At 48.0% G+C, this 22552-nt stretch overlaps 2 protein-coding genes across 3 annotated transcripts in view; one reads left to right on the top strand and one right to left on the bottom strand.

The window, feature by feature from the left end:
* LOC142582853 (uncharacterized) overlaps nucleotides 1-22552 on the top strand; it is a 365477-nt gene that overhangs the window by 19797 nt on the left and 323128 nt on the right. The gene's annotated exons all lie outside the window — the stretch shown is intronic.
* LOC142582849 (uncharacterized) overlaps nucleotides 8394-22552 on the bottom strand; it is a 203115-nt gene continuing 188956 nt past the window's right edge. For both annotated transcript variants that reach the window (XM_075692929.1, XM_075692930.1), the window contains exon 5: nucleotides 8394-8480. The gene's annotated coding sequence lies outside the window, so the exon portion shown is untranslated. The remainder of the gene's footprint in view (nucleotides 8481-22552) is intronic.

Genomic DNA, 22552 nt, shown 5'->3' with positions numbered 1-22552 from the left:
AAGCAAGAAAACGCAGGAAAAACATCGCGTCGAGCACAGCTCGAGCTGAAAAAACACCCTGGTTTGTCCGAAGTGGAACTAGAGCACTAACTTTTGCTTTTTTTTCCCTTCAAAAGCAGTGAACTAGCAGCCGTGTTTTGGCCATGAAACATGAACAACGTTACAATATCGAAGCGCCTTTGAGTATACGGGGGCAGTGGTTCGTGGTTTTGGCTGCAAAGCAGTTCACGTGTGTTACTTCCTATAACATATTTTTTTTTCTTTTGATACAAACTGCAGCAGCTAACTCAGACACTGGGACCCAAGTACGCACCCTCATTTAAATGACGGGAATACAAGAAAGCACCACAAACACACACTTCTGACAGAAATATACTGACAGCACTTAATTCCAGCTCAACAAAGCTATGTATGGTACATATTTAAGCCTAGCGCAGAAAATGGCGAGATTAAGAAATGATGTCTTGCTGTGATCTCACTACGAATGCCCCATTAACCACGGATGCGTGTTCTAATAGTTAAAAACAACATCGTTGACGAGCCTTTGCCTGAACGCAACTCTATGTTGCGCGTGCCATCGTGCAAACCTGTGGGCGCTGCAACTTTTCAACCGCAAAACGTTCCGAGATGTCCCTATATATATATAAAAAAAGTGCTTACACATTGTTTCACGTGTTATATTCAGCTGCCACGATAAAGCCTCGCTTGTCGCCAATGGAAGCAGGGCGTGCTAAGTTTCGCGAATAGCTATGTGTTACGCCCAGCTGTCCTTAGTTCTGCAATAGCTATAATGTAAATTACCTCTTGTCTTCATCTTCCTGTGAACCTCTGTCTTATGCATAATTTTGGCAGCGTCATCACTACAAGAGAAAAAAATAACATTAATGTGCCATGCGTTGTCAAACTGGAGCAAAGTGTTGTTTTGCTCTCATTTTGCCTGCTCGATCACAAACTGATTAACAAGTCCACATGCGGAACTCAACAACTAGCAAGAAGCATGCGTTAACTCGTAACACATGAGGCAGCTGACAGCACAGAATTTTCCGTCATCTGACACAGTTATGCCGTGAACAGGAATCCTCTTCCCACCCTACTCTAAATTAATTCGATTATTAAAATCTTTCACATGGTTGTGGCAACGATTATAAAGGTATCATTCGATAACGAACGAAAGAGCTCGCAGTCTTTCACAGAGCCTGTCGCTCAGCCTTGCGTATATAGGGCGCTCGTACAGTATGCTACAGAGCGAAAAAAGTGATGCTTGGACGTGAGTGCTTGGGTCATATAACGACAGAGGTAACAGGTGCCATATGCACGTCTATTACCGATCGTTACCGTATTAGTAATACTGAGACGTGCCCGGGAACACCAGCTATGCAATGGCGACATCTTGTGACGCTGTGTGCAACCAAAGTCGCACTGTGCTACTGTGCGACATTGCAGTTCTTACCTGCTAGATTGAAAACTCAACCACGGCTGTTGATTTTGCCTATTTTCTGTCAAGGAAAGCAGGACAGCGCAAATACACTTCGAACACGGCCTTATCCTACACATCGTCACAAAACTTCGCCACCAGGGGACGCTGTTTAAGTTGGCCACGTTGTCGAATTCCGCCATTTTGCCTTCTCTGGTTGGCTCAAAATTGGGTCACAGCTTCTTTGATTGGCTGAAATAAGAAAAACATGGTGGAATTCCACGGTGGCCAGAATTGCACACCGGCGTTAATCGCATTACCGTTACGTTATTACCCTGGCAACGGAGGTGTAGTGTAGCCTAGCACAGCAGAGTTGGTGGATACATATTGTGCGAGCAATGCGCGTAAGCTTGCATTCGAATGCGTTGTGGCCTATTTGCTGATGTAAGTATTTCAGCATTGACGTGACCTTCGAAAGGACATGTTCACACTTTTCCAAGCGATAACAGTTCCGCAAGGTGAGGCTATTTCTCTAAGTCGAACCGAGAACGCTGCTGGAAAGCAGTCTAACTGAAAACAGCGCCACAAGATGTTGCCACTAGCCCTGCTCTTCCCGTTAGCGTCTCGATATCACATTGACACGGTCAGTGTAACACTTGTACGTCAAGCTAAAACTCCCTCATACGTAACGCTTGTCATCAGTGGCGGCGTAACATGCGCACGCAGCCTACGTAAGCATGACCAGCGTAGTTTGAACCTACTTGCTGACAACACATTTCGCTCTGCAGCGCAACACTCGAGCACAACATTAATACGCTCTGTACATCTGTAGCGGTCTGAAAGTTGATCCCAGGTATAAATTATCACGTGACTGTGCGTTTTTGCTACAAGATAATGTCAAAGCGTTCGGCTGGCAGTCATCGTGCGGCGCCAGTATAGCAGGCGGCAGCATAACGAAGGTAAGAAGGGAAAGAATCGCTGGAGAGCAGCGGCTTCACGACACAGCAAAGCTTTTTTTTTTCCTGGTTGGTTCGGTAGCATATGTTGCAATGGGCAGGCAGGTGACATGGAAGCTTCACGTTCACGCAAGCACACATAACACTTGGTTTTATAAACTCTGCAAGCATGGTGCATGACACACGATGTCTCATATAGACCTCCAAATGCACTTTACAACTTTACAGTGATATGCAAGGTGCCACGGTCTCGTGGCCATGATACGCCGAGCTTTCTGTGACTCGGCTCGTTTTGACAAGACGGTTTCACTGGAACATCTACTGAAATCTTAAATTTAACAAAGAGAGCATAGTTAGTGGACTAGCCATTCACACTCTCGACTCAAAAAGAACAGAAACAAAAGTGGACATTGTTGTTATTATTTTTTTACGTACTGTATATAACCCTGTTTTGACAGACGACATAACGATCACAATGGGCATACGCAAGTGTGTACATCATGTACAGAATGGGTGTAAACAAATGGGCACACCATTTGACATTTCTTTATATTTCTAGTGAATGTCAACTCTTTGCGCCATACATCATAATACAAGAAAAATGAAAATGCAGGTCTTTGCTTGAGATGCTCCAAAACAGCGCTTCCGAAGACGCACGAACGTTTAGTAGTCATTTCTCAACTTTCCTTATAGAAAAAAAAAGGAGCCTCGGGTAAGGGAGAATGAAGACCGTTTTGAAGCCATCTCTGGGGTGATTACCCTGGCTCCAGCCTAAAGCTACCATTAGCCATTCGCAGAAGCAACAGTTTAGTTATCATGTTGCTGTCATATATAGACAATTATCTCCCTACATGGTGCTTTTGCCAGGGCGAGATTGCCCCACCAGCCCACTGAATTCACAGAACTCATTCGTCTAAGTTGTATTTATGATGCTTGACCATTTCGTTAACAGCTATTTATGAAAAAGAAATGCCAGTGGCTGCGATAACGCGCACATTATCAACATGCGCTCAAGCACACTCGAACAAGAACAGAGTAGGCAGCCGCCGCGGGAAAAACTGAAAAATAATTCACGACTCGTACCACACATACGCTTCCCTTTACACACATGCACACGGTACCAAAATGTCCTCGCGCACACAAATCCTATGCATTCCAGACAAACGAAAGCAAAAACCTCTGGGTTAAATGGCCCATTCCACAGCTATACAAAATGCCAACGGCTCGGTCGACCTCGTCGGAGTGCCTTCGCACGTTCTCTGCGACGTGTAGTACAGCGTCTCAAGACGCGATGTTCTAGTAAATGCGGCTAAGCGGACGTAACTACAGTAAGTACATCGCGGTAACGCGCACATAGCGTTGGAAGCCACTGGTTGACCTCGTTGCCGCGGTACGTTTGTGTTCTGTGTGCAATTCGCGTTGCCTCGCGGCATAGGGTCCCAACTCTTGCACTGCGCGCTTCGTCTATACTCTGTGCGGCTTGCCCGAAGCCAAGGGCCACTCCCGAACGGTCTCCCCGCGAATAAAGATCCTGTACAAAAGTCTCGTCTATATCACACGCGCCGCGGTCAGATACCAGCTCGACAGAAAAAGAAAAGTGCATAGCTCCTTTCTGTGTAAGGTTCGCTCTCCAAGACTATTATGTGCTTGCGTGGCTTTCACTCCTCGACCACAATTACTACTATCATCGTATCACAGTCACCGGGGCTCGGTCGCAAGAAAACGAACAGCACAGCAGTGAACAGAAAGCTATGTTTTTCTTTTCTTTTTTCTTTCGCAGAAAGATATTTGAGAGAACGGCTAGCGGACAACCGGTTACTTTCTTTTGTGTAGCGCTGTCCATAATGAATAACTATACAGCCAGAACGTACAGCCGGCGTCAAAAATCTACGGAGCATGATTTCCACGGAAGAGTTGTATACTCGCATAGCGTTTGCCTGGAATCAGTAAGGCAGTACAGCAATGTGGTGGTGTTACATGCTATAGTCCAAACTGCAGATCTAAACTCCAGGCTATCTGCTTAGGCTGCGGTAATGTTCGGCTGCTTCTGAGATTCTGAGATGTCGACTGCATATTCTGCCTGCTTTCATTAACTTTCGGCTTCCGCTTTCGTGTTCTTATGCACGCATTCAAGGTTTGAAAAGCCAGTGAGATATACAGAACCAAGGTATCGCATGGTTTTGTCCACTGCTGTGAATCAGACTTGCCTCCAAGGCAATGCTAAAGGGTATTGCTAGGTTTTTATCAACATGACGTAATATCTTGCGCTCTTTCAGAATTCAGTACGCACCGGGCTTATCAGAAAAGTAATAAAACGAAAGCAGATAAATTGCGCACGACTTTCTTAGCACTTACTTGAAGACAGGCTTGTTTAACGTTTTCTTACGACCGGCACTTGTTTTCTGTAAACCTATAGCGGCGCCCCACTATACTCCTGCATAGGCAATGATTGAAGACTTGCGCGTTTGGGCCGTCGTCTTCCGGTCTTCTGAATGCACTTGACTTCGCTCCTCACGGGTAAACCTCGAATACTTTATGCACCGGACAGAAAGAGGTCTTCCGTCATCTGATGACGCAAGCCCTCCCCTATCTGCGGCACGTCTATCACAGCTCATGACTGCATCCGCCTTCTGTGTGCACATGCGTCCATGATAAAGCGATTGCAGATTCTGCAATTCGATTTGCCCGAGATTAGAAGATTGCCGGAATTTCGGGGAAATGCCACGGCGGGTCCTTCGTCAAATTCGGTTATCTCGTTATATCGGTTCCACGACCCTGCCCACGATATAAATGTTTGCTTTGAATTTATTCTGTGTTTTAATTGTTTGTATCGACATACTTTGACAACGTGACCACGGCAGTGCCCTTGCTGCAATGGGCACTATAACGAAAGCACATGAATTGCGAATGAAGCCTTGATATTTCAATTACAAATGCCGATTACAAAGCAAATATGATTACATATTGTAGTTTGAATGATGAAGAAAGTTTCAAAAGCGAGAGAAACTAGAAGGAATTGAGACATTCTGTTTTCAACATGGGAATGAAAACAGAACACTTAAATTATTAGGAAGCGATGAAGTCACGTTTAAAAAAACAATAATGCAATGTAAAGACTTTGTACATCAGACTGGCATGCGCACACAGAAAGGGTGTGCAATTGCAACCACCATCATCAAAATTGCACTTCTGGTTTCACGTTTTTCAAAACACGACACGCACTAATCCTTTGTTAAGCGCGCTAATATGATTTTTCGAGTTCCTCCATGAGTCTACACATTCGTCCTGCCAAAAAGTCGGGTGACTCTGTTTGTGAATATAAATAGTTCGTGGCTAAATAACAGCGTTGATACGCTTCTTACTCAACCACACTGCTAGACTGCATTATGGAAAGTCTTTAATTAGATCTGCTGTCATCTGAACATCTGAGTTGTCGTAAATTATGTTAAAGGAAAACAACATTACTAGTCGACTGGCCACTCTTTATGCTTTTTTAGTGGGAAATGTTTCCATTTTTGTCCATGGCGTCTTGCACTGAAATAACCCTAGTGTGATAAAAGAATCGAATGTCAATCCGCATCTTATACGCGCCATTGGCTTTATACAGCGCAACTGCATTGTGAGAAACACTAGGCAATTCGTGTAGCCACGGCAGAACCACCCCTCGTGTTCATTAGAACGCGCCCTAGTCGAGAATACTTCACCTGTGGCTCAGATACGCTCGTCTGACATCTTGTCAATACACACACATATATCTATACGCACACGCACTGAATCGGCTGTCGTAACGGAACTTTGAGCGCTCCGGCACCTTCGCAAATGGCATATTTTTGGTCATTATAGGCTGTAATAGTTTGGTGCATCCACATATTAACACTTCAAACAGCAGTCCACTTAATTGTTTACGCTTCGCGAGACATGACTAACCTATCGTAAAACCTATCGTAGCAAAATACCATGAGCACACACTCTGTCCTTCATCTCCTTACAGACATTCCAAAAATAAAGCGGTTCACATTCATGCAACCATTGTATAAAGCTGTCACTGAAGCTTGGGAGTGACCAACGTTTCCTGCCCTAGTGTTAACGGCTTTAAGCTCTGCAAAATCTTCGATTGCGATCACGACGTAAGTGCTAGTTCTGTTCAGCTCTCCCACTACCTGCTGCATTTGCTCGAACTACTAGCGGGCTTGACTTAAGCGCCCCAAAAATCACGGAGGTTGTATGCTGTTGGACAACGTGTGAATTGGCCGGGTGTGATACAATATTGATCGACGTTTCGGAACGGTAGTAGCAACCTCTACACGACGGTAACAAGCATCACACTACGAAAGCCTATGTTCTCTTATTGGTAAAATGACTGAACTAGAATCTATCCTAACTTCCCAATTGAAGACGTGGGCCCGTTAAGTTCTTGCATCTTAATCTTGCCACTATGAAACGTTTGAATTTCGCTGCGACGTCACTGTAAATTACTAACGTATGCAGTAGATAAAAATTGTTATTTTATTGTGAAAATTCTGACAAAAGGAAGAGAACGAAAAACATAAAGAAGATCAAATGAGTTAGACAAACCACGCCAGCAGAACCCCACTTCGTGACAGTGTCATGCCTTTTTTATGCCAAATTCACATTTTTTTTTCACTTCTCAGTATTTATTTGCATCTTATAGAATCATTCACTGTCAAATATCTGATTACTTTACTACAAGAGCACGAGCCCTTGAGTTGGAAGCACCTTTACGGTGTGTAGCGGGGAAGGAATCTTAATATTTCACCAATTAAGTAAACAAACTAGCTCAACGCACAAGCTTGGCACTCTTGTGACAGGGTAAAATAACGAGCGATTCGCGGTTCTACTGTGTATTCAATAGAAAATAAAAATTTATGGCACAAGCTGTTCAGTTCGCGCTGTCTAAACGTTGTTGCAATAATTTTCTTTTTTCTGAGTTTGCTGGCGGTATACAGTATATAGCTTCCGTGGCTGTCGCCGTACAATCGCCGTGTCCTTTTCACCGTAGGATCAACTCGACAGCTAACAATCGAAAATACGCGCTACACACCGACAAAGCGCCGCTCGGCTAAACTCTAATGCCGGCATTTAAAAATAAAATAAAAGGAAAGATCTGGCTTCTCGCAAACGAATCCAGCCACCGCCAATGTCAGAGGGAATGCGTTTTCCTCGACTACGATATTTCTTTGATCCAAAACTGAGGTTTCGCTGTCGGCCGCACAGCTGCGACTGTAGATAGCAACTACACCGGACAAGTGTCCATTTTGGCTGCCCCCCCCCCTTTTTTTTTTTGCTGTGCGCACAGCATTACTAAGTACTAGGCTGCACAGCTGATGCTAGTCCATTCATTCAGCTTGTTCATTGCCCCCTGGTACCCGGGCGTTCAGGTGTCTCACGCGTAGCGCTGGTGGGCGCATGCGCATGCGCGACCAGTTGACCAGCTCTCTCTCTGTCTCAACCATGCACACGTACACCACACACACAATTGGAATAGAACAGAATGCAAATGCACACGTAGGCGATACGGAACAGAGAAACAAACGAACAACACGCTAGTGAACGAACTTAAGCTCTTCGAGGGCGGGCGTTTCTCGGCGCCGTTAGCGGCGCACGAGGTCTGCAAAACAGGAACACTATAAATCACATGTATGTATCTCTGCGTTTGTACATGTACAGTTACTACATGCATAACCGCACCAAAACTGGGAGGTGACAATGGAGACAAAAATTGTTCCTAGAACTCTCTCTAAATCAGTTCATTCATCGCGGACACTGTTGAGTACGAAGTCTTGATACGTTGTCGACCAAATGGCTTTGGCGCTGGGAAGCTGCCCGAGGTCGAAGGAGCAGATTCAGTCAGGCCCCCTGGCGGACCATGGAGGTGGCGCTAGAAGGCGGCTGAAGTGCTTGTCGTTCTCGTGCGTGAGCAGCTTCGGTGAGACGCTTAGCTTGACGTTATGCTTATCCGCGAGTAACTAATTATAATTAATTAATTTATTTATTATATATCTTTAGCAGCTGCGGCGTTACCCACCCGAGTGAATTGTGAAAGTGATTTTCTCAGCGCGCCCAAGGCGCGGCGTCCGTCCAAGCACCGCCTGAAACAAAGAGAAAAAAGAGAGAAAGCTTGTTGGAGTGAGAATGAAATACAATATAACACGTTAAGAGCAATATTTACGAGAAATGTTGAAATGGTTTTGTTATACACGGCTTACTGCTGCATGTATGCATATGAAAGAGGCAACTTGAGATCCACTTGCTTTACTCACCAGCCAGAATGTTAGCAATGCAATGTATTGCGGTACCTAGCCAAATCAGTACTTAACTGACGTTGCGAAACCGGTGCTGTTGCTTTGTTCAAATTATTATCACTCTGACGTTTTGTAACCTTTGTAAAAGTTTTCGGCATCGTGCGCCATAGAACGGTTTTACATACGCAAGTATTCGGCGCAATTCTGATTAAAACCTACCTGCCTTCATTTTTATTTATTTTGTCTCCGGTTAACCTCTCTGCCTTCCGCGACTTGTATCCTTTGTCTATATTAACGTGAATATAAGCCCTATGCCCACATTCGCGGAGCTATTCGCACGTCAGGGCGATTCGTAAGGACAGACGCCGTATAGATAGATAAGTGGAGAAGGCAGAGGATGTTAAACAGAAAAGGATCCGGGACGCCTTGCACGAACATTTAATAATGAAAATAACAACTAATTTGAGAAAGCGTTCTTAAATGTTCCATAGAGAACGCTATAGTCCGCACAAGAACCCGTTCTTAAATTCGTTATTATTTTCGTTATCAAATGTTCGTGCAAGCCGCCCCTGGTTGGGTACGCTACACTGGGGAAGAGCGACAAGGGAATAAAAAGAAGAGGGAGAGAGAAAGGAAGGCATCGAATGTGTGCATGTGCGCGGACAGCACCATGCAGTCAAAAATGCTCGTACAGGCGAGTCATCTTCAGAAAGCGCAAATGTGTCTTCACTGCCTTCCGTCGGTCAGGACGGTGTTCCAACAGCGTCTGCACAAATAGCGGGCGATAATAGACATATTGGCCGAGGCATCCAGGCAGCGAGCAGCCCGCACGTGCTAAACGCTTTGTGAATTTGCGCCCGAACTGTTTGTTCACCACAGTGCTTTTTACTGCATCAAGACGGCGAGTTGGGCAAGCTGGTTAGGATTCGTTACAGCGCAACGCAATACACGGACAAAAGGAAGGTGCTTGTTACGTTTGATTGCTTTTTATATTGTTTTCGCAGTCACCGCCAAGTGACATTCTGGAGCAGGAACGGCCAGTAGTGTGTGCGATTCAACTATCGCAGACCATCCTTGACATCATTGCGTCACCGAATTTCTACATGGCGCGGTAGCTTGCTCAAAAGGGGCGGAATACACGGAGAGCTCGTGCCTCGATGCGAGATCGTTTCTAGTGCCTGCAACACTTCATGCGCTCGGCAAACTTTTACGGGAGCCCCGAACGCTTTGCGGCACGCCACGAATGACGGAAATTAAGAGGGCAAAGTTGCCCGAGCTGCAGTTGGCCAGCAGTTTGCTTGTGTTTCTCTTGGCCGTCGCCTGTTGTGCTTTTACGACTACTTAGCGGGGAATGCGTGTTCGATCTGGTTCTTCGCGGGTTGTTTATTAACGCGCGCGCCAGCTCGTATTTCTCCGAAGCGAACGCTAAACGAATACAAAAGGCCCGCACGTTAACTCCTGGGTAGAAACAGAAAGAAGCCAGAGATAGTTACAGGCGCCCACGTGATCCTTTTTTTCTTCTCTCTCTCTCTCTCTCTTTCTTTCTCTTTATTTCGTCCCGCCCGCGCAATTCGTATCCCTCGCTTTCAGAAGTAGAACAAGCGAAATTCTTTAGCTACACGAGGGTGCCACGTGTTCTCCTCCTCTACTTTGTTATTGTGGCATTTTCTTTTTCTTCTTTTCTCCTCACCACAGTTTCTGACGAAGGCACGTGACAGACGAGCCGCGACCAGAGATTCCCCGGGAAACGATTTTTACTGCGCTAAATGCCGCGGCGTTTTCCACGTTGTTGCCCCTTTGTGGTGCCGCGCCGTTCAATAGGGAATGGTACTGCGCGGCCCGTCGTCTACACACATGTAGGCAGTGGTGTATGCCACGTTCGCGGCCCGTGGATGCCCCAGGGAACATTACATTCTCCCGCACTCATAAAAAGAAGAACAATGCACAACACGGACCACGTCGCGAGTCAGGCGAGAAGCAGAGGCCAACGCAGAGTGGCATGGAAGAAAAAGAGGAATCCGCTGGCTGCACGCTCGTAGTAATAAACGTTGCGCCACGCAAATGCGCTGAAACCTGTGCGAGGGACTAAAGGCACCAGAACGTGACTGAGGCGACGGCTGATGGCACTGCTGGCGCGCCGAGAATTCCGTGGTCCGAGAGAGTTCTCGTTCTTTTATCTCCGCTCTTCCAAAGGCGAAGCAGTGTGAGGCACGTGCGAAAGTGCCGTCCTAGAAACGGGTCACGTGGCGATGGCTTGCAAGGAACCTCCGCTACAGACACAACCCCGCCAAGCCCGATCCTCGCGTAGAAGTCGACACGCCATCCGAGAGCAGTGCATTGAGCCGAACCAGCGGTTTGTGCAGAGTAAGTAGCCTGAATGCGTAGCCACCGTTGGAGGAAGTCGCAATACGGGTTGGACAAATAAGCAGTCGCAGAGATCTCCGAGATGGTTATCGTCAAAACGCCTGTTCATAGCATTTCTAAAAGTTGTATGGCCATTGGCATTGTCAGCAGCTGGTATTCCGGAACCTTTGTCAGAACGTTCGCGCACGCTTTCAGTCGCAAAGGCGGGTATCATCGGTAGCGGCGTGACATTTCCGTTTGCTGAGCAGCAGGTGTAGAACGGTACACGTGAGCCAAGGTTACGATGTCTGCCGCCAGCTAATGAGCCCTTTCCGTTAGAGATGCGCGCGTCTGAGTCTTGTCAGGTGCCACGCTCGTCTCACGCGCAGACCGAGTCCCGTGGAAGGCGATGGAAGAGCGCGAACTGACGGAGCACAGATGCACGTAGCCGAAGCGTCATAGTGCAATTCGCTGCTATGTTGCAGCCTTCCCGTGTGTCAGCAGCTGGGAGCCTGGAATCATTCAATGCCAAGGACGATATCACACTTCCTACAAAGCACAAAGAGAAAGACACAAAGCACAAAGAGAAAGACACCTTTCAGCGCAGAGCCGTTGCAAAATAAAACATGGGGTGCAGTCCTCCACTAATGCCGCGAGGGCGCCACCTCTGCAGAGTAAACCTTTCCGGTACATCACGCAGAAAGAAGGTGGCGTAGATCTATTCCTATCTGTTTCAGCACGGAAAGAACGGCCAACAGTCGAAGGGGGATCGGCCTACAGAGCTCCCCTAGATGTTCGGTGCGTGCCGCCGGCCACATCAAAGAGCGCCGTCGAGACGCCTCCGCGACGGCGGGCGGAGGGCCGTAATTCCCCTGGCGGCGCAACCACGCCGGCGGGGAGGCGAGCCTGTGTTGCGCGCATGATTTACCGGGGCCCCTTCGGCGTCGCATCGCTCGGCGTGCGGTCGCGCCGAACGCGGAGGGCGGCGTGGTCTTCTGCACACGTGCGTGCGAGAATAGAAAACAGCGAGAGAGAGAGAGAGAGAGAGAGAGAGAGAGAGAGCAGGGAGTCCAGTCAGACGCACGTCCTGTTTGCTACCCTGCATTGAACAAAGCGCATATAGGTATGAGAAAGAGAGCGGCAAGAAACAACATTCGCCTCGCGCAAGAAACGCACAAGAAAGGGAAAACTATTTTTTTTCTCTTACCGTCGCGGTTGATTGATCTTACCGCATGGTTTCTGTTCTTGCGCAGTCAAGCACCTCTTACTTTCTTCCAGAAAAATTAATCATTTTATTATCTTTATTTTGTTTACTATCTAAGCAGTTTAATGAACTCGCGAAGTGCCGCTTACCCTGCTGATACACGATTTTTACGAAGCGTTTTTTTGCGCACTTAAGTCGTGTTTGATTTCGTTGCTCTAGCGCTCTTGTTCCGGGCTTGCGTGCCTGTGCTGGCCAGACACATCTTTGTGCTCTCGAAAGAGACGCTAAGGTGGGATTGCCAACCCGGACCTGCAGCCGGGGATATCCGACCTGAAATAATGCACGCCACATCAAACACGACCTTCATATCCTCTCTGACGTTGAAGGAGGCAGATAACGCCGTTGCAGTGTCGATGGAACGGATAGATGGAGGGCATGGAAAACTGATAACTGCTGCGCGTAACTCATCCCCCCACATGGGGAAAATATAAAAAAAAATTGTGGGCTTCCGTGCACGAGGAAGAACGAAGAAAAGCGTTTGCAGCCTAAAATCTCACCGGTATTCAGGCGGGCGTTGTCCTACGGAATTCTGCTCGCCACGGGCACGACACTGCAATTCGTTAAGTTTCTTGCCAAGGATATTAATCGCCGTAGAAGAACCAGTAAAATATATATATATATATATATATATATATATATATATATATATATATATATATATATATATATATATATGTTTCAAAATCTTTCGCTTCCGCTGAATGTGAATGGCACTTTAGAGAGAGAGAAAGATAAAGAGGAAAGGCAGGGAGGTTAACCAGATATCAGTCTCCGGTTTGCTACCCTACACTGGGGATGTGAGATAGGGGTTAGAAAGAGGACAGAGAGAAAAACGTTAAAAAACGCACACACACTTTATTATTATTATTATTATTATTATTATTATTATTATTATTATTATTATTATTATTATTATTATTCTGTACTCACTCCTGCTATGTCTCAGAAACTGAGACAGCAGTATTTGTAAATAAAAAAAAAATAAGAAGATAAGAAAATAGTATTGCGCTATCAGTAGATTTTGGTGGGTTAAGCCTGATAGGAAGGACTGCAAAGGTTAATGCAGAAAACTGCGTGAAGTGAAAAGGTGTCAGCACGTTCGAGAGGCCTACCCATGGAGGAGCGGGCACAGCAGCGTGTCTTCGAGGAAACGAGTACATCAAACATAGGGCGAAGCGTCTAACTCGCGGCGGCGAGAAACGGATGTTATGCCACTCAACAATTCTCGGGTTCCGCAGATCTCCGCCCCTGCCGACGAAAAAAAGAAAGGAAGAACACATTACTAATCCAAAAGGATGTGTATAAATATATAACTGTACGTGTCAAGGGTCAAAGGACGTACGTGTCCGTCGTCCGTTTACGGCGCCCAGAAGTGCGTCGGTCCGGATCCTGCTCGGCACTACCCGCGTATTGCGCACTTTCTCTTAATGCCACCTTTAACTTCTGCCTCTTTTTTCTTTTCTTTTTTTTTTCTTCATACGTTCAAAAGCGGGATACGGTTCAGTTCGTATCGCACAGAAGCGTGCGACGTCCGAGGCGTGTTGTATGAGCGCATTAGCGGCTGTAGCTTTCCATCGGCAGCAGCGTCTTCCCTTTCACGCCTTGTCACAGCCTTCTCACGTACACTGTTCTTCTGCTTGTAGTTTTTATCTTTCTTAAAAAAAAAAAAGCAGTCCGCTCGTTTCTCATCGTCCGCTTTTGGTACGTTTCCAGCTGAGAAGGGAAACTGGTGCCGCTGCTTTCTTCTATAAGGCTGCATCGGCACGTATATACACAGCTTCGAGCTCCGCCAGACGGCGCGCATGGGGTAACTGTTTCGCAGAATCCATGACGTAAAGTGTTATATAGTTCCTTCCAGCGGCGGATGAAACTAAACACTGTTTCTAAAGCTTCGTCGCAGGACAGACTGCTGGGCAGAGAGGGAGAGTGTAAAGGGAGGTCACGGGGGTGTTGGTGGGTGGAGGTGAAAGCCAGCGCGTATTTCACCCGCTGTTCGTAGCTGCGACGAGCCGTTCATCGCGCTTGCCGCGCGGTTCCTGTACATACACAACGCCGACGATGCCTTGGGTGCTTTGAGCGGTAGTTTCGAAAGCACCTGTGCCGCGCGTACGCATGGTTCTGATAAGCCCCCCACTAACGAGAGAATGGGAAAGAAAATTTATTTAAGAAGTGGCAGAGAGGTCGGCCTGAAGTTAACTCCTGTAGCGTGCTGATCTGCGCCGGCGGTATCAAGGGAAGGGGAGACAAAGAGACGGTTTTGAGAGGTGCCGAGGTGGACAGAGGACGTGAATAAACAGTCAGTTAGATGGAAGTATCACAGTCGTCACTGAAGCCCCGTGATGGGCAGGAATACAACTAACGTAGGAACTGCTTTGCAACTGAACTTAGTCTGGCTAAGATCTAAGTAGGACGCCTTCAGCTAGCGTTCGATTGTCGGTTGTGGACAGATAATCAGCCAACGCCTGTCGTTTGCGCGCGAGCACAAATGACGTAGCGCACTGGTTCTGGTATGTCACAAAAATCACAGTTAGGAAAGTAGGTACTTTTATGTAGATGCACGTGTCGTTTCATACGGGCCGCACTTAGTCACTTCGCTTAAGGCCAGGCGACATTCGGAAGACAGAAGGTTCAAACCTACGAAGGCGGCCAAGGGCCCAGAACTGCCAGATTATGACCATGAGTCATTTTGTCGCAGTTCGCATACCCACAGTGACCAGAGAGTAGGCGCAGGGTCTGGACAATGGCAGGATAGTAAGTATGTGATTGTTTTACAACAGCCAAAGATTGGATTCCTGCCGACTTTATTTGCTTGCAATTATGATGCAACAAAAGGAACGGGAACGGAGGTTTCTGAACCTCGCGTTTCCTGGGGTCATCTGAGCTCTAAATATGATCAACTGCGCGACATCTCGGTTCGTGTATGGCTCCTCTAGCGTTTAGTAATTGAGGTGAAATGTTTTCCCAATACTGCACGATGGCCAGGATAATTGAGAACGCGAGACAGCTGGGCCGTTCCGGCCCGCTTCGTACACAAAGCAGCACAACAGCAGTTCGGCAGAGAGCACGCCATTGGTCAAGCAATCGAAATAAAAATAATAATCGGTAGAAGTAACAGCAGCCTGTCACCTGTCCCGTTCTTGAGGTACCGCACTGTCAAGTAATCACAAAGCCTTCGTCGCGTGAGAACAGCTGCTGCAACGCAAGCACAGGGCTCCACTGGTATTCGCGCCCTGTGGACCTTTGAAGCGTTGGGGATTCGAGGCGAGTAAGTTCTTCGCATGTACCGACAGCGAACTCTTGTCGCGCGGTCAATGATCTAGTAACTTTTGACAAAGACTCTACTTCTCGTCCGTAGACCTCTTACAATAAGCGCAGTTCGTAAATTTTTATTGACCTATTATGGGTATATTCCAGTTGATCATCTGACCCTCATACACTTCAGATTAGTCTAGACGTCGAGGCGGGCACAGTGTGCTCACAGCACGTAAGCACTCAAAATCGCCAGACGGATCAAATCGCCATATGTCCAGACGGTCGCGTCCAAGACGACAAGAGCAATGCACTTGACCCTCGGTACGCCCGAGTTCGTGCTTAATGGCAGTTTTCACTGCGACGCCGCCGTCGATAGTCACGGTGAACCGAGACGAGGTGACGCGATAGGCTACAACGACGTTGCACACGGGGCCAGACAACGCAGAGTCGCCTAACTTACCGTGCCCGAGAAGGTAGAAGCGGTGAACTCGACGGAAAGACAAGCGCGCATACGACTGCAGAGACCCGAGACAAAACGGTGTTTCTTCGCGCTTGCGGGGCCGTGACGAAGACACTCTGTGCAGAGATTATGTCACCGTACTGTGAAAGCCACCGCAGCTATACGCAGGGAGAGGATGCATAGCTCACGTGCGACGCAGGTATACGAGGGACACGCGCAGCGAAAACTGCAGATGCGCCGCGTACGCCGACGTCTCTCTCCCAGGCCTAACGGATCACGAAAGATGCAAAACCCGAAATTGCGCCGCGCCTGTGCTCGGCACGCTGCCGAGCCGTAATCCCCATCGGCTCGCACACAGCGCTAGCTCCCTCGCGCACACGTTCAGTGCTGTGACGTCGCGTCGGCGGCGACGAAGAAGAGGCTTTTATGCACGCATTACGCCCCTCTTGCGGCGGGCGTCACTAGGGATTACTCCGTCGAGACGGTCATTTAGCGGACGCAAAAAAAAAAAAAAAACAGTCAATAAAATACCGTTGTTGCCTACACAGGACTCGACCGCCGTACGCGCGGCGTCGGCATGAGAGGGTGGGGAAGGAAGGAAGGAAGGACGTGAGATTCCTTATTTATGGCCCATTTCCAAAGTGTGCAGGAGGTGTGGGAGACTTTGGCACCGTCGTAGATGCTGGCTAGACAGAGATGGTGATGTTTCGCTCCGCATACGTTCCGTCCATCAGTTGCCCAAGCCTTTGCATGGCTACAGTGCTTACATATTTTTTTTTTCTTCGCGAAGCGACTGATTTACTGTAATTTACTTTTCCTTTTGCTTCAGAGGAGGTGCGCAGTACAAGATTCTGCAAGCTGGCCATCGCTTTTCTCGCCTATTAAGACATCTTATCACATACAAAACGACGATCACGTGGCCAGGACCAAAAAAAAAAAATGAATGTGGCCACTACGGATCTAGGTGTATAGTTACAGCGCGGAATTTTGTGTATAAGTCCGCGGGATCTCTATGAACGTTTACTAAACGGAAATCGTTTCTTCGTGGATTTATTAACGTGTGTGTGTGTGTGTGTGTGTGTGTGTGTGTGTGTGTGTGTGTGTGTGTGTGTGTGTGTGTGTGTGTGTGTGTGTGTGTGTGTGTGTGTGTGTGTGTGTGTGTGTGTGTGTGTGTGTGTGTGTGTGTTGTGTGTGTGTGTGACAGAGAGAGAGAGAGCTATTGGAACGCAGACTTAAGCCGGCGTGTGTAATTTCGCTTACATGATGCTCTGCATGGGCGAGTGGATGAAGGATTGAAAGGATGAGGTATTGACATACGTAGCACGAGTCTGACTTAGTACTGTCAGTCCGCGCCTGTAGAGTTGCAGGGAACATGAACAGATAAGAGTAGAGGACACAACTGCATGAGTGAGTGCATATCGGGCAGAAAAACGAATGACTGATGTTCGTCGGCGACAGTCATGCGCCTAACATAGACAAATGTTGAAATGGATAACGTGAGTTCCTTTCCAGGGCAGAACATGGCGTTATAGAAGCACCACCACCATGAAAAAAAAAAAATGCCAGGCGGGAGTCGGACGAGAAGCAGCCGAAGCGGGAGATTGAAGTTGACGACTGGCATAAAACTGCCCTCTCTTTGATACAAACAGGAAACGGGCTGTATCGCCCCCAGGCAGGCGCAATCGCGCAGGCGCGCGCGTAGCGGGAGGAAATATTTACGCTTTTGCTCAAAAGCATGCGGGCGGCGCGATTTACGCGAAGAAAGCTTGCAACAGGGGACCGCTCTTGTTTCGGGTGGCGAGCAGCGTTGGGTGCGAGCGTCGGTCTGAGAGGGCGCCACGTTTTTTCGAGGCAAACCTGCAGACACGCGGCTCCAGATGGCATCGCGAAGAAGTGACCGGATGTGCAGCTCGGACGAGCCGCGGTCTGCTCTCAGTCGGCGACGCCTCTGCACAACGGGTTGGGTTTCACGCTTATCTCTGTCGAGTTTTTTGTTTCGTATGCGCGCAGCGAGAACGCGCCGTCCTTCGCCGCCCGCCGGCGCGGTTTCGAAGCGGGTGTTGAAGCAAGATGAGCAGCTCGGGCGTACACCAACCCTTTTAGCCGAGCGCGCCTCTTTCCATATACGGCGCAGGGTCGATGATTTACGTTATGTTTGACGTCGGGGAATGCCGCAACGCGAACTCGTGTCCGTCAAAGGCGAGCTTGTTCTTGAAGCAAGTTATGACATTTACGGCTACATTATATCAACAGAGACTTTCGGGGGCGTGCGCGCGCGTGTGTGACGATGTACCGAGTTCACTGGCACGGGGCGCACGCGCAGAGCGAGCATGCCATAGAATAACATGGATAACGTCGAGGTCACTTGAGCCCTTGGAGCTGGTGGCCTCGGGGTTCGATAAATGTTGTTTATCGCTGTGCCACTAAATCATGGAAGTTGCGGAGTCCCGGAAGAAGCGCAAGAGATAATAAAATTATAAGAAATGTTTCAAGTCTGCTGAAGTTGAGAGGCATAAGATACTTAATTATACCGCCCCGAGTTGTGAGGTCTTTAGCCGATGTATGTCTAATTACGAAGCGCCAGACAGACTAGAATGCACACTGACGTTGAAATTCACGGATTTTACTAATTCGTTTTTTTGTCACTTTCTACTAAATACAATAACTTTTTATATTTTTATTAGCAGAAGCATTCTCCACGTTAAATAACTTAGAGTCCCGAATATCTTTGGTATTGCCGTTGTAACTGAAGACTTTCTTCATACGTACCGACATATTTAAATAGGTTTTTCCATGTACAATCGATTGTTACCTTAATTACTTCATCAACTGGAATTCATTACTTGGTACAACTCGGTCATTGTCACTGTATATATTCCTTAATGTTCTAGCACAGTATAGCAAAATAGGCATGTAGAAAATGGCGAGTAGTCATTTTCTACATTGTCCGGATTCAGTTATTTCGCATAATTGGGATTCCCTCTCTCTCTCTCTCTCTCTGTGTGTGTGTGTGTGTGTGTGTGTGTGTGTGTGTGTGTGTGTGTGTGTGTGTGTGTGTGTGTGTGTGTGTGTGTGTGTGTGTGTGTGTGTGTGTGTGTGTGTGTGTGTGTGTGTGTGTGTGTGTGTGTGTGTGTGTGTGTGTGTGTGTGTGTGTGTGCGTGCGTGCGTGCGTGCGTGCGTGCGTGCGTGCGTGTGCGTGTGTGTTCCACTTATTGCCGAAATATCTATCTTTCGCCTAATCTTTAGCAATACCATCTACCTTAGATTTATTTGTAGTTCACACTTCCGTCTTTTTATCGCTGCGCACCACATCAGAAAACTGCGAATTCGACAACAGTTCGTGAGCCATATAGCGGCGAGCTCTCTCCGTGCAGCGTAATCGTCAGTTCCATGGTTATAACTTGTTTGCATAATATGTCCTACAAAAACAGAACCATGCCAAGAACATAAGTCTGAAGGAACTTCCTGCGGTTAATGTTCTACCCGGGACGGCTGTTCGACGGCCGGCAATCCGCCACCCACAGAGGTTAACGATTATACCGCGCACCTGTCCGACGCTAACACCATTCCACGGAGCTTGGACTATTGGACGTTGCGCGCGAGCGCGCCCAAGCGCAGATCCGCCTGCAGCTTATCAGCCGTAACCAATATCCTCCAAGAAGCAAGAGACGCCTCGGTCCACTCGCCTAACGGAGGGCCGTAAATAAAGCGATGTTTCCTACACGGACGCAGCGCCAGAGAATGTAACCTTCTTTTTTTGTTTCCGTTTTGCGTCCGCCAATGCTTCCGCTGCCAACAACCACTCATATCCCCGACCGCAGCCTTCTCCTCTTAGGCGTAGTTTCTTGTCGCCCTTAACCCGTGCCAGCCACGCAGAATTACGCCGCCGCGCGGCGCGCGTTTCCGAGAGGATCTGCACGCTTGCGGGCTGGCTCTTTCCGGGAAGCGCCATGCAGCATCTACGGTGGCGGCGTTGTAATTCGGTGCAGCGGTGCGGAGGTTAAGGCTGAGCGTTGACAAACCGCACTTGAGAAGGCAGAACGCAGACGCGATAACTTGCGATCAGCGCGGAATCACAGGTCGTACAGGGCGAGCTGACAGAACGCCTTTAAATTACCTCGTTCCAAAGCTTTACAAGTAATCACGCGCTACCGCCAAATAACTGACGTTCGTCCCCGCGAGGGTGGGCAGATACAATGGGGATGTCACGAAACTCTGTCGGCAACGCTTACGCCGTCTAGGAGACGAATCCGCCGCCAGTTTACAAGAATTCGAAGACACCACTTTCAAGTCAACGTGAATCTTTGAAAGCGCGGCTGTAACGGGGAAGTGTTTTAAGACTGATCGCGTTCTCGCAGTCTCCCCGTTAGCGTCTTGAATACTGCACAGAACTGGCGAGACGCGCAGCGTAACCGAGTGTCGGCTGCTCCGCGTGCATGTGCGTTGCTGCGCGGTGCCTGCGGCGGTGCTTGGAGCGTCGGGGTTCACAGAGCGAGCGGCTCGCCACAGGGCACTCGGCAATGCGGCCCTCGTAGCGAGCGGCGACGCGGTATATTTATGTTTCGCGGCGCGAAAGCGCCGCAAAACCTGCACGCGATCACATAAGTCGCTCACCGCGATTTCGGTTAAACCGTCTTCACCGCCTCCCCGCATCCAAGGCCCCTATACTATAAGTATTCCCGGCTTCTTTCTTATGTACTGGATGCTGCTGCTTTGCCGGGACGCGGTGGCGGAAATAAGTTATGCGGGGATAAATTTCTCTAGCCGCGCGTTTATCCCCCTCTTCCTTTGCTTTCTCGTCCTCGGACACCCGCTCCCTTAGCCAACATCTTGCATCGCCTGTGCACGCGCCGTATACGTGCGAGTCCTGCTTGCTAGATACGCAATTCTTGTATTTGCGCAACGGCGGGTGGCTTTGCAGCCATGCAGGAAAGGATAGCGGCAGAGCTCTGCCAGCCTTTCCGTGAAGACAATGGGCCAGGACAGGACTTTTTTAGTACTCCTCGTGGCCTCTTCTTGAAGTTCGCTTGGCACGGTTCCGTGTTCTGGAAGCATTTTCTGGCTTTTGATTGCGCTTCGCGTGTTTGCTTCTCGACTGGTAAGGTGCTGAAGAGAAGTGCTGCCCATAAACAATAGAACTGCGGAAAAGATAATCGACATGCACTGTTAAGTGTCTTTGCATGTCCAGTTTATTGCACTGCGCTGCCGTAGTGCAGCAAGAAAGCAAGAGAGAGAACGATATAAAGAAAGAAAGAAAGAAAGAAAGAAAGAAAGAAAGAAAGAAAGAAAGAAAGAAAGAAAGAAAGAAAGAAAGAAAGAAAGAAAGAAAGAAAGGAAATGCAACAGATCCAACGAGTTGGAATCCATATAGGCGAAGCTTTATGTTAGTGCATAACTTAAGAGTAGAAAGACGAGCTCACGCACCCACGCACGCGCGCACAAACACGAACACCCAAGCGCGGGCGCACACCAATTATATGGAGCCTTTCGCTAAGCGGAGTTGCTGACTACTAGCGAGTATGACGGACGCCTTGTACGCATCATGGTGTCAGAGGCAAGCATGCGCATACGTACGTAACGCAATTCGAATCGAATCTACCCGAGATAAACGTTTACTGCCTCATTACCGTGCAGCCGCGGATGCACGAATGCGAGCTTTCTGGTTCTTTTTGTTTCTCTCCCCCGCACGGCCGGCGCCCCTGCTGCAGCTGATGATGATGATTATGATGATTTACTGGCATCCCCTTGGAAACGAGGCGATGACAAATAGTCTCCTAGCCTGCTTGATGTTCATCTAGCCTGCTCTGGTCTCCGCGTATGCGCGGAAACCAGATTCATCTGGTGGTGTAGCGAGGAACCCAGCGGGGGAGGCCCTGCGCCTCCTCCGCTGCGATTGCTTGGCCTATTCGGCGATAGAACAGCCGCGCAGCTCCCACGGTCACGTAAATCCGGCGATGTTCGCAAAGAAAAGCTTCGCTTCTAACAAAACAACAAATACTGATTTACCTTTCACAGCTTACCAGGAGTGACTCCTTGGACTGCTCAAAAACGTGATTTAAGCACAGTAAACTTACAGCCTGTAGTAGCGTTTTCGATATGCTCGAGAAAGTTATCAGTTTTGAATAGCTAAGCAAACCAATTACTAATTGATTACTGTACTAATTAGGTGACAGCACAAATCGCATTTCAGTGTTTTTTTTCTTCAAGAAATGTACTCACCAGTGCCAGAAATAAAGGTGAAAAAAGTGGTTTTAATTTTTCTTGATGTGGAACTGCGTTTGGGCATTACAGGGTTAATTCCTAGCATGAAATAAAATTACGTAAAATCCGGGGGTCAGTCTCTTGTTGGCTTAGGGCACAGGAGAAAGAAAGAAAGAAAGAAAGAAAGAAAGAAAGAAAGAAAGAAAGAGAGAAAGAAAGAAAGAAAGAAAGAAAGAAAGAAAGAAGATGATACTGATTGGTAGGTAAGCGGGTGGGTGGGCGGATGCATGGATGGATGCAATCAATGGCTGTCGAGTGCCCATTTTCGATCACTACCTGCAATCCCAGCGGAGAGTTCACACTTATAATGCTCCTACCGTAGTGCCCCCGGAATTACCT

The sequence above is a fragment of the Dermacentor variabilis genome, chromosome 5 (assembly GCF_050947875.1).
Source record: "Dermacentor variabilis isolate Ectoservices chromosome 5, ASM5094787v1, whole genome shotgun sequence".
In the NCBI taxonomy this organism is placed as follows: domain Eukaryota; kingdom Metazoa; phylum Arthropoda; class Arachnida; order Ixodida; family Ixodidae; genus Dermacentor; species Dermacentor variabilis.
This window is presented reverse-complemented; position numbering and strand designations above follow the sequence as displayed.